Here is a 12,010-nt window from a genome sequence, read left to right on the forward strand (position 1 = left end):
AGATGTCCGGGTAGTTTAGGTCCCCCATGACCACCGCCTCTTTAGCTTTTATGGTCTCTGAGAGTTGCCTCAGGAGCCCCAAATCTATTTCTTCCCCTTGATGTGGGGGTCTGTAGCAGACCCCTACCACCAAATCCTTTTCTGATCAGTCAGATCAATATGCAGATGTGTCCTTCAGGTAGCCCTTATCTGCTGTATTCAAGCAGAAATAGCAACTTTCTTCAATAACCTATTTGATGCCAACTCTGCTGCCTGGTCCCAGTCCCCAGGCCACCCTCTAAACAGATCCACTAACCATCCACATCATAAATCCCTTAGTTTGCCCCTCAGCAGCAGTCCAGCTCACTCCCAGAATTTCTCCTAAGCATCAGGGCTTTAGGTTGAGCTCAATCCCTAGCACTCCTCTCTCTGCAGCATGCTCATAGTGTCTACCTAAGAAATGCACAGGAAATCTACTTGGGCTAGTTGAGGAAAACCCTCAGGTCCAACATGATGCACAAGCCAACTACACACCTCAAAATATTGAAAGCAACCTACCGAAGACTCAAGCTCTTCAACTTACCAAAACAATAAAAGGTGATTTGATTGGAGTGTACAAGTACTATCACAGGGAGAAAATACCAAGTCCCAAATGTGTCTCTAAACTACCAGAGAAAAGTTTAACAATAATTAATGGGGGGTAGTCAAGAGTCATGCTTACTCTAAAAGTAACGCTCAGACATTTAACCCAGCAGGTGTTTAACCAGTAGGACAATCTACCAAGGGCAGTGGTGCAATGAACTTCTCCCAAAGTTTTCAAAATGAAAACAGGGTATGCTACTTCACTTACTCTGCGATAAGAGCAAGCAAACAGACAGATACTGGGTGTGTCTACATGTTCAGTACTTTAGTTCAGTATTTAGGTTAGTACTTGTTTAGTACTTGAAGTACTAACTAAACGTGAAGTAACTAGTTACTACGCAGTAGCACCACCACATGGTTTTTTTGTGGTGCTTACTGTGCAGTGGCCTAATAACACTGTGCAGTGGCATATTGGCATGGTTTTTGACCAGCATGCTGCTGCACATTGTTATTAGGCTACTACACAGTAAATGTCTCATGTAGACACACCTGCTGAGAAGCAGCTGACAAACTAGACTGAGCATGAAATGTGTCTTATAGTAACATGTTCAGATGCTAATACCCCTAGTCAGACCTGAGTTACAGGCCTGCCCCACCCTATTTCCCCTTCCTGTCCCCTACCCCACAGGTACAGCAGGGACGGGAGAAATGTCTGTGTTTTGTATTATACAGGAAGTCAGACAACATAATCTAGTGCTCCCTTCTTGTCTTAAAATACATAAAAGAGGAAATCCCATCAAGACCGTTTCAGGCTGGACATAAAGAAGAATTTCTTTACTGTCCAAGCCCCCAAGGTCTGGAATAGCCACCAGAGGTAGTTAAAGCACCCACATTGAACACCTTCAAAAGCAAACTGGATGCTTATCTTGCTGGGATCCTATGACCCCAGGTGAGCTCCTGTCCTTTGGGCGGGGGGCTGGACTCGATGATCTTCTGAGGTTCCTTCCAGCCCTAATGTCTATGAAATCTATATAAATACAACACACTACGTTTGCTATTTGATTTCAAAGAAGCCATCTAAAGAAACTATATCTCCTGTGAAAAGACAGTGTAGCCAACCATTATGCTGTTGCCTAAAGATACCGGACAAAATCTTGACCCCATTAAGTCATCTAGGCATCTAGCCTTTGACCCCAGTGAAGCCAGGGTTTTATACATTGTTCCTGGCAATGGATCTCATTTTGGTTTTGAGAAACAATTATTTCAGCCCTCTACATCTGCTGCCTATCACCCAGCAACAAACAGGTTATGCTTTGTGCAGACCCTTAAAAAAGTATTAAAACAAAGATTATAGGAGAAACTTCTGTCAGACTGTAATTTACAATCATATAAATCTATGCCACAAGCTCAAAAACCTCCAACAGTGCTATTTTTTAAGACCATTGACACATCATTTTGATTGACTTATGCTATATTTAGCAAAATAATTGAAAGAAAAACAATAGACCACAATATGCATTTCCTAGAATTTTGTATCTGGCTCAAGAAGTTGGATAACGAAACAGCAAGGAGAATAACAAGGAGAAAGAAAGGGATGAACAAGGTGTTAGCAGAAAGGGGATAGAATCAGGGACCCACATGGCAGAGATAACAGGAGAGAGTATGAAAAGATATGGATAAGCTATTACAAGACAAGACTTCAGAAAGGGGAAAGACCCCTGTAGTAAACTGTGATGACTCTAAAACTAGAAAAGGAAAGAGGCTCTATTCACAAAAAAACAGTCGTTCCTGACAGACAATTTTGGTTGCAGTGTAAGCACAGATCTGCCAGAAGCCATAATCAATAAGAGGTTTCATTTGCAGGGAGTGAACGGTGGCATGTGCAACTGAAAGAAAAGGATCCTATTCTGCTTCCTGCATTCTGCACCTTTACATGTGAAAGGGTTCATGTGTCTTTGGTGCAGGGAGTGATGTGAGGCAGCTACCCTTCTGTTTCACTTCTGATGCAGAATGTTACAGGGGACAACTGTGCTCTTGGGCCAGGTACACACATTACATTTTTACTGGTAGAAGTGATTAGAAACCAGTCTATACCTGGAACAGAACAGAAGTTCAACACACATAGACTGGTTAAAAAATGGCAGCACACAATCTAAGATTTGCCCTCCCCACCAAAGGGCAAATGTGTGTTCTGTTTGCTACTGACTTAAGCTACACCACTTACAGATAACTATGTAACTTGGAGTTATTTTGCCTTGGGCTTTTTTAATGTCTGTACCTAGCCTTGGAAACTTTATATTTGCTCTTTTCTTTACTCTGCAATAAATCACCACAAGTGAAAGCACTTTGGTCATGGGCGAGCATTGTAAAATTTTGTTCTTTTAAAAAACCTTGGGAAATTCCATCCAAAAATAAAAGAAAGAAAGAAATCTAAATAAAGATAATGTTAAGATTGAATTTTTAAGCATTCCTAAGGCAGGAAATGACAAAAAAAATCAAATCTCCCACACAGCTTTAACCTATCTTCTCACGTTTACGTGCTTTGTGGTTGCAGATGAACAGAAATGTTTGAAAATGTGAACATCCTTGAAAAAGTAAAGCAGCTTTGTCATTTCCTAGCCCATATTCTAAACTGAACTTAACAGAAGCTGGGCTATATATATGTAATGAACATCTTGGTTGGGTTTTTTTTTTTTTGGGGGGGGGTTGTTTTTGAGGCAATAGCATCCATAGAGAGTTAGTAGAAATTGCATATTCTCAGCGTCTCTAGAAATCTGACTGATAATTTTTCTTCTGTTATTAAAATACATTAGAAGGAAGACATTTGTCATTAAAAAAGGAGGCTAGCTGATATTTGACCAAGACACATTATGCGTGAACAGGCAGTTGTTTATCTATACACAAAGAGCAACTACAGGCTTTCAATCTAAAAATATTTTTATTTTAGAAAAAGAAAAAAAACAAGACAAGAAAAAGCAAAAGAAAGCCCCACAGGGGAGCAGTGTGTGTGACTCCTTTGTAACAGGCTACAAGAGCCCTGAAAATGAAATGGCTGCTCTCTCTGCATGTAAGGACCAAAGGAGCTTTTACAGAACCATTCACAGAAAGAAATGGAATAAGGGCCTGATTCTTACTGACTTTACTTTGTATAGTAAGCCGCCTCCGCAAAGTGTGTGTGAAAAACCACTGAATAAGGACTTATCAAAAAATGAGACAGTACAAGGCAGTGAGGAATAAGGGCCTCGACAAGCCCGCTGGGACTGAAGTTGTAGGGTAGAGATGTCAGTGGCTTTCCTAGCTGGTGACAGACCTATACATGTCTGTGGGCATTTCATTAGACTGGGAAGGATGCACATATACAAAGAGGAGGCCCAACTCTGACCCCATCTTCTTCCCAAGAAACACTGCTAGCCCTCTCTTCCATTGGGGCAGCTACACAGCTGAACGTATAGACATTGTATGGTGCATTAACCTTTAACATATGTATTTGACACTGGCGGTAATGGCTATTTCCATGGAAGCTGCCTTCTGAAGAGGAAAGAGAGTTTCTGGCTAAGGGGGAGAGCCAGGCCTGCCCCACCCAATCTTCTGCCACTCTCAGTATGATCCAAGTTTCTCCTGTCCACAGTTCCTAACTTTTACACCAAGCCTGGAGTAGGGTGGTCATCATAGCAGATAGTCCAGTTGTCCTCTGTCCTCTACTGATATGAAACTGGATGCCTTTATGTCCTCTATTTTTCTCTTGAAGAGAAAGGCATTGGGTTTTGTATCAACAGAGGACAGAGTAGCAGAAAACCCAAATGTCCTCTATGATGGCCACCCTAGCCTGGAACCACTGCCTCCTTCATGGAGAACTGACCAGGCCACCCCATCCCAGCCCTTCATTGCAGACCTCAGCTTCATTCCCCTCCCCTCTCTCCAGCCCTCTTACTGCAGGTGCTGACCCTGCCTTCCCCTCCTTCACCTCCAGCTGGGACAGTGCCCCCCCCACAGCACAGCGAAGGCTGCATGTTCTCAGATATCCCATCCCACTGCATAGGCGGCAGCTTTGGGAGGGATTCGTGCACAACTTAAAATGGACCCCTCTAAGTGCGAGGCAGCCCTGCTGAAGCAAGCCGTGGCCCACAGAACTGCGAATTCTCCCTAAGTTGGAGGGGGGAAAAAAATCTTCCTCCATCCACTGTGGCCCACAGACCTGTGCACTCTCCCTAAATTGGAAAGGAAAAAACCTTTCCCCATCCTTCCTTACATCTTCCTCACTGAAATCAAAAGCATTTTCTGTTTTTCCCTCTGTCCCACCAAAAAACTATCCTGGCGAAAAGTTTCCATGGGGTGAAAATGGGTATGTCTGTCAGGGAGTTTATTTCAGCTCTTCCCTAGGCAGCTAGAGCTCTCCCTCTGGCTTCCAGCCTGCTCCTATTCCCTCAAGACTGTTCCTCATCTCTCCTTCTCCCTTTGCTCTAGTGCAGCACTAAAGCAAGCTCCTAATTAACGTGCTTGTGATTCCCCATTGGAGCAGTGGCGCCAGGGCTGCAAACTGTCCCACTCCTGTATTCTCCAGAGGCAGGTTGGGCAGGCTCCACCACCTTGCAGCTCATCCTGTCACAGACTTGTCCATGGTGCTGGCTCCAACAGGTTCATCCTTTGTATGCTCCTCTGTGCTAATTTCCCTCAGAGGCTGCAGGCAAGGAAGCAAGTGGGGGCAGAGGAGGTCATGCTGCAGCTGAAGTGAAGATGCCCCAGAGAAAATGAAAGGGAAATGTCAAGCGGGGGAAGTGCTGAGAACTGAAACAAAGATGCAGCTCGGTCCCGCATCCTGTCAGGAGAGGCAGCGAGGCCTGTTTCCATTTGGCTGGTCACTGTCATTCACAGAAACCACAAGCAATATACAACGCAGGCCAGCCCAACATGCAGGCACATAATCCTCCCCCTGTGCAGATTAACATATTAAAGACACTCTGCACAGACTGGCGCACGCATTCACACCACCCTGTGAGCACACACCTTCCATGCATGTTCCCCTGGCTCTCTGCAAGCCCACACCCCATCACTGTGTGAAAGCAAGCACACGTCACAGACTGTCTACACGCTCCGTGTTTTACACCACATGCAATTACAGGGTCACGCAAACATGCAAAACCACCTTAGTTCTATAAATTCACACACATCACCTACAAACAATGTCTATGTTATATAAATAGCATGCCACAGGCACCCTGGAACCACAGGTACACGGAGACAAAGGAAACAAGATGAGCTGGATTCTAGCCTGCAGTTTTGGTGGGAAGTGCTTTGGTAGGCTTGGTATGAGTAGACTTCACTGTAAATAATGCTTGTAAATAGTTCTCTGTGTAGGACATCGATATGCCCTTTTCACCCCAGGTGCAAATGGCAGTCTGGGCCTGGTAGCATGGCCTAGAGACTGCCCCCTTGATTGGTTCCCCATGTATAGAATTGGGTTACTGTTGTCTCCAGGTTAAGACTATAGTTTTATAATTGTTTTGTTGCAAGTGTGGCTAAATGAGCCTGGGGAGAAAGAGTGAAGCTCTGAGGGAGGTGGAGAGAGAAGGTCCGAAGGTCTACAGAGAAAGGAATAGTCCCGGGGGTGTGTCTGCATATTCGAAGTAGGCTTGCTGCGCTTACTTACTTCGAAGTAAGTAAGCTTAATTCGAAGGAAGCTTACTGTGCAGTAAAAATATTGCACAGTAAGCCTACCAGGGGAGCATGTCTACATGCTCCTCTTGGGAGTAGATTTGGTCCTAATGAGAGTAGCCCAGTGAGGGCTCCTCCCACCCTGCTCTGCCCCTCTGCAGCAGACAGGGGGTAGCTCCAAACTCCCCCTGGGAGCTAGCCTAGGGGCTGGCAGGGAGCACAGGGTCAGGAGACAGCACATGGGGACTAGCCCTGTGCACATCAGGGCTTCTCCACATAGCCTGGGGCTAGCCAGGACCTGTCCTGTTCTAGGGCAAGTCCCAGCCAGCTCTGGGCTGGGTGGGGAACTCTCCTTGTGCAGGGAGCTCCTGGCCCTAGCTCCTCGATTACAGCAGGAGCTGGGGCATTGCTCCCTGTGCCCAGCTGCCTGCTGCCAGGTTGGGCTCTGGGCCAGAACAATGTCCCCCTGCCCTGGCAGCTCCCATCCCTGGCTCCACGATCAGAGCTAAGGCTGGGACATTGCTCCCTGCCCCCAAGAGCTGCCTGCTGCCAGGGTCAGCTCCGAGCATGGAGCCCGGCTGAGACAATGTCCCGCTGCCCCAGCAGCAGGAAACTCCTGGCCCTGGCTCTGCAATTGCAGCCAGAGCTGAGGCATTACTCAGGCAGGCAGCAGGCAGCTTCCAGAGGAAGAGAGCAATGTCTCAGCCCTGGCTGCAATTGCAGAGCCAGGGCAAGGAGCTGCCTGCTGCCAGGGCACGGGGACATTGTCCGAGCTGGGCTCCACGCTCAGAGCCCACCCCAGAAGCAGGCAGCTCCCAGATGAGGGGACAGTTATCCTGCCCTCTGCTGCCCGGCTGACTGGTTGGCTGTCTACATGTGGGCTACCGTCCAGTAACTATGGCATGGTTAATTTGATACCTGCATTTGCAGGTAGCAATTAACCATGCAATTGACTAATTGACTGCACAGTGTCTGCGCATGTAGATGGTAACACTTTACTCTGCTGTCAATTAGCCAACTACACAGTAAAGTTTCTAGTATAGATATGCCTGGGATGGACAGAATAAAGTCCGAGTGAGAACAGAGGGAACTAGAATGGCACAATAAAGACTGTTTTGAAGCAGTCTGTTGTGTTTTTGGAGACAATGGGCACTTTGATAACCCTCTTCTTTAAAAGAAGAAAATACCCTCCCTCCTTCCCCAGAGCTGACCAAAATGAAGGCGCTCCGGAGTGGGGGGAGTGGAGTACAGATCAGTGGGGAAGCCAGGGACTGAGAAGAGCCAGGGTCTCGAAGCCACACTAGGGCTGACTGCAAGGTGTCCTCTTAGGAGAGGGAGACCAAATAAAGCTGCTTCACAGGGAAGTCCCAAGAAATAGCTTTCCCCTTCTCCTCTGAAAAGGGACAAGGTGATCCTCCTTTTTATTTTCCATGACATATACATATGAACCAGATTCTCCCATCTACTGTGGCCACTACACACTGGTCAGGTGGTACCAAATGACAGTGTTCTGGGCAGAGGCAGCAAGTTAATGATAACCCTTGAACAGGGGATTTTTCCTGCTTGGGTAGAGTTGTGGAGCTGCCTCACAGACCTGGCACTCTTCTTGCCCTCAGCCCTGAGGGTGCCCCAGGGTCAGGGCAGAATAGAGCAGCCTCATTGAGCCTAAGATCCCTTACACACACTGGTGTAAGTCAGACCAGCACTGGGCAGCACAGGAAGAGGAAGTTACAACCCAGTCCCAAAGCCCTCCTCTATAGTCCTGCCCTGAGTGGAGTTCTAATAACTTTCGAGTGAGGTGTTTGCAGACGGTTGTGTGTGCACACAGCTGTATATGTATGTGCAAGCACAGCTGTAGGGGTGAGCCTGAATATTGGCACTGGTGGGCATTTATACACATACTTTTTTCCCAGTGCTGCGCCGGAGGTCCGCCACTTCGAAGCAGACTCCGCATACAAGCTGAAGTAAACTGCACTGTGCCATGTGCAGTTGTATAAGCAGCAAAATGTGCACCAGAACTGAGAAAATGGAGGTGGTGTGCTTTTGAACTAAAGCACTTCCAAGTTGTTTTAGTTCAAAAGTGTGCTTTTCTCAGTGCTAACACGCATTTCACCACTGATACAACTGCAAGCATCACAACACCAGGTGCTTTTCAAAGCACCCAGCCGCTGTAACACATGCATGTGTAAAAATATGGGGTGATCTAGCATTGAATAGCAGCTGTGTGTGTATAAATACAGTGGGTGACACAGTGTGTTTACCTGATGATAAGCATGATGATATATGTATCTGCCTGAGTGGTTGTGTAGTGAATGGGTGTGCATGTGTATACCAGTTGTTCTTTGTGGGCATACATGAATGGACAGGGTTGGTCAGCTCCAGACCACAAGGAGGCACTGTCTTCTAGTTGGTAGAGTACAAACCTGAGTCAGAAGGCAAGGGATCTAGTCCTACCTCTCTTGGAGTTGGCTCTAACCAAGCAAAAGTTTCTGTACCTCGGTTTCCCCATCTATAAAATAAGAACAATGATGCTAACACACTCTGGGGTCTAAAACTAGGAAGCTCTGTATAGCACTGCTAAATGCTGTCTTTTCAAAAACAGCACTCCATTTCCCTCAATGAATGATTGCATGCTGTGTCCAAGAACAGCTTTTAAGCTACTACCATTCAGGTTGTACTGAACAGTAACCTAACAGGGCCCAATGCCCAATGTGTGGCTAATTGCCTCTGCCTTTTAACAAACAGGACTCCATACTTGACCCATCCTCATTGCTGATGTATTCATGCAGCAAGAACAGAAGTAAGACTGTAAATTTCCCCCCACTGCATCTGTCCTCTACTGGAAGGACTTCAACTTCTCATCTTGTGTGTACCAGGAAATGCAGGTTGTAACATTCTTCTGCTTCCTGTTGAAGCTGTACCACTGAGCAGAATATGACTCAGGACGGCTTACACAAAAGAAAGGGAGCAAGAATGAGCTCATTTTACTGGTTAGCACATTACCTGGACTAGCTTTTATAAACCCTGGGCACATCTACACGTGACACTACATCACCTTAGCAACATGCTACAGCAATGTAGCATGTCACTATGGCGATGCAGCATTGGCGGGCACAAATCGTGATGCTGATGTTACATTGCTATAGCAACAATCTGCCTCACTATAGTGAATCACTACAGCGACATAGCTGCTAAAAATAACTGTGCGCCACCAGGACAGCACAGTAATGGCTGTTACTGTGCCGTCATTTAGTACTTTCTAAAACAAGCACTAAATGATGGTGCAGTAACAACTGTGCCATGGGGGGCACCTGTAGATGTGCTCCCTATGTCCCTCAGTGAGTTAATTGCCTTGTTTATCCCTACTGACCTGTTCAACCCATGTCTTCCTCTCTGTGTCCCCTCCCCGTCCTTTGTATTTACATCCTTTCTATTTAGAATCCCAGCTTTCTGCACGTTTATTCACAGCATCCAAATTAAGCTATTGCCTACAATAGCTCGTGTCTCTACAAACCAGTTAATCTCTAAGATGCCACCCTGCCCTGCCTTCTGCTTGGTTAGCGTGGGGTGCACAATTTTGGCTTCACTGGGTGCATTTAGACTAGTCTAATGTGCAATAAAGAATGTCAATTACTGTGCATTAAATGAATCTAATGCTCTGTTTGCTAGTATCAATACCTACAGGTACTAGAAAAACAGTACATTAACTAATGTACTAAAGCATGCATATAGACCATGACCAGAAGCAATTTGCTCCCTATCAGCCCAGGAAGCAGGGACAATTGCTGAGCCTCAGTTTCCATGGGGTGGGGCATAGGCGACTGGTAGGGGGTGAACAGGGGTGCACGTGCCCCCCCAGTGGCCCAGTTCCCCCCCAGTGGCCGACACTGATGCTGTCAGTAGGGCTGGTGTCCCCCCTTGACAGGGCTGCTGCTGTCAGCAGCTTCTCCAGGTGCACCCCCAGATTCAGGAAGCACAAGTCACTCATGGGGTAGGGGGAGCTGTCCCAGCTCCAGGGCAGCTCCCTCCCAGCTGTGCAGTGATTGGGGCTAGCCCTGATCTCTGTTGAACAGTGGAGATCTGTCCTGGAGCCGGGACAGCTTCCCCCATCCCCTGGAGCCCAGGCCTGACCCCTGTGCCCCCTGCCAGCCCAGAGCTGGGACCCTCTGCTGCAGGATGGCAGAGCAGGGCAGGAGCAGCCCTAGACTGCACTGCTCCTGTTCAGATGCATGCCTGGGTGCAATTTAATGTTCCTGAATGTTTTGCACAGAAAATTCAGATATTAATTGCACATGTAGATGTGCCCACTGAGAACCACTTTGCAAAGCACGTTTTCCAGTAGAAGCCACTGTAAGTAGGATCTGCTCTGGCCAGATGTTAGCCCTCCACACCTTTGCAAGTAGGAGACTGGACCACATGTACAGGTCTATGTGCAGATCAACAAAGTGCTGTGCAGAGAAGACATGGGATTTGCTGTTTTGCTTTTCAAATCCTTTTATGCATTATACAGTGGTTTAACAAAAAAAAGTGAGCCACAGGAACTGCCCTGGTGGATTGCCTGTACCCCAAAGGCTATGTACTGTGCACCCTTGGTTTAAGAAACGCAGGCAGGTTGGGGGGAGCGAACAGGACATGGCAGGTCCTAGGTTTCTGTTTCTGTTCTGAGAACACTTAGAGCATTTTATCCTGGGGCTGTACATTCCCAATAAGCCATTGATCCAAATTACATAGAAGAATATAATTTCTAAAGATTTAGACCACAACCCCTGCCCCCTAAAGCCCAAAGGACATTAGTAAGCTCAGTACCAAATAATTTACTTTATCAGCTTCTCAAAACACCCAACTTTGCTTAACCCTAGATAAAGTTAGCAAGGTATATGCTTTGGAACCCTGTACTTAACAGTGAAGAAAAATATAACATGAGGGGGGAAAATCAAGATACAACTGAAAAAACAGCCTGAAGCAAAGCAAAAAATGACTGCATCTTCTGCATTATAAAATGGATAATACAGTCATCTCTTGAATAAGGTGATGGACACACACATTCATAGTAATGGCTCCCCCCACAAAAAAATCCTCCACTGGAAACCTTTCTCTTTATACCCATAGGCTTACCACACTGGATGGATGGAGTCTGCCATCAAAAGCTGTTGTGTTCATGCTTAATCTGGACAGTCAGCAAGTATTTGAGAATGATAACTCTTAACCACAAACATCTACAACAGCTCATGGTCAGAGCTATCAAAGGCAAATTAATAAACACTGAAAGCAAGCATGCTGCCAGGCCCAAGATCATTTCAATCTACAGCAAGAACAACAGATAAAGAGAAAAAGCCATTAGTCTAGGGAGGGCTGGCTTGCCCTAAGAAGCAAACTGCCTAACCTGCCCATAAAGGATATCTGATTTTGCTTCCAATCAAAGCCAAGAAACCTAGTGAATGGAGGGGAAATCACTCCTTCACCGCAGCATGATTAAATGGACCAATTTAATTATATCTGCTGCAAAGAAAAAGGAGGATAGACTCCCTGGGTATTTTTATAGCACAGTAGTGGCAAGTCCTGAACAGGATGCTACTGGGCATACTCTACCCAGCTGCCCTGGTGAAGCAGCTCTAGCATCATCAGAGGCCACTCTGAAGCATGTGGAAGACTGAGGTCATCAGATGCAGGGGTAGCAGTGGACATAGTCTTCCTGGACTTTCAGAAGGCCTTCGACACTGTCTCTCACCCTGTTCTCATTAAGAAACTGGGGGACTGTGGTGTCGACACCAACACAGTCAGTTGGGTCGCCAACTGC

This window comes from Crocodylus porosus, unplaced genomic scaffold (genome assembly GCF_001723895.1).
Source record: "Crocodylus porosus isolate Cpor-Errol unplaced genomic scaffold, CroPor_comp1, whole genome shotgun sequence".
NCBI lineage: Eukaryota > Metazoa > Chordata > Crocodylia > Crocodylidae > Crocodylus > Crocodylus porosus.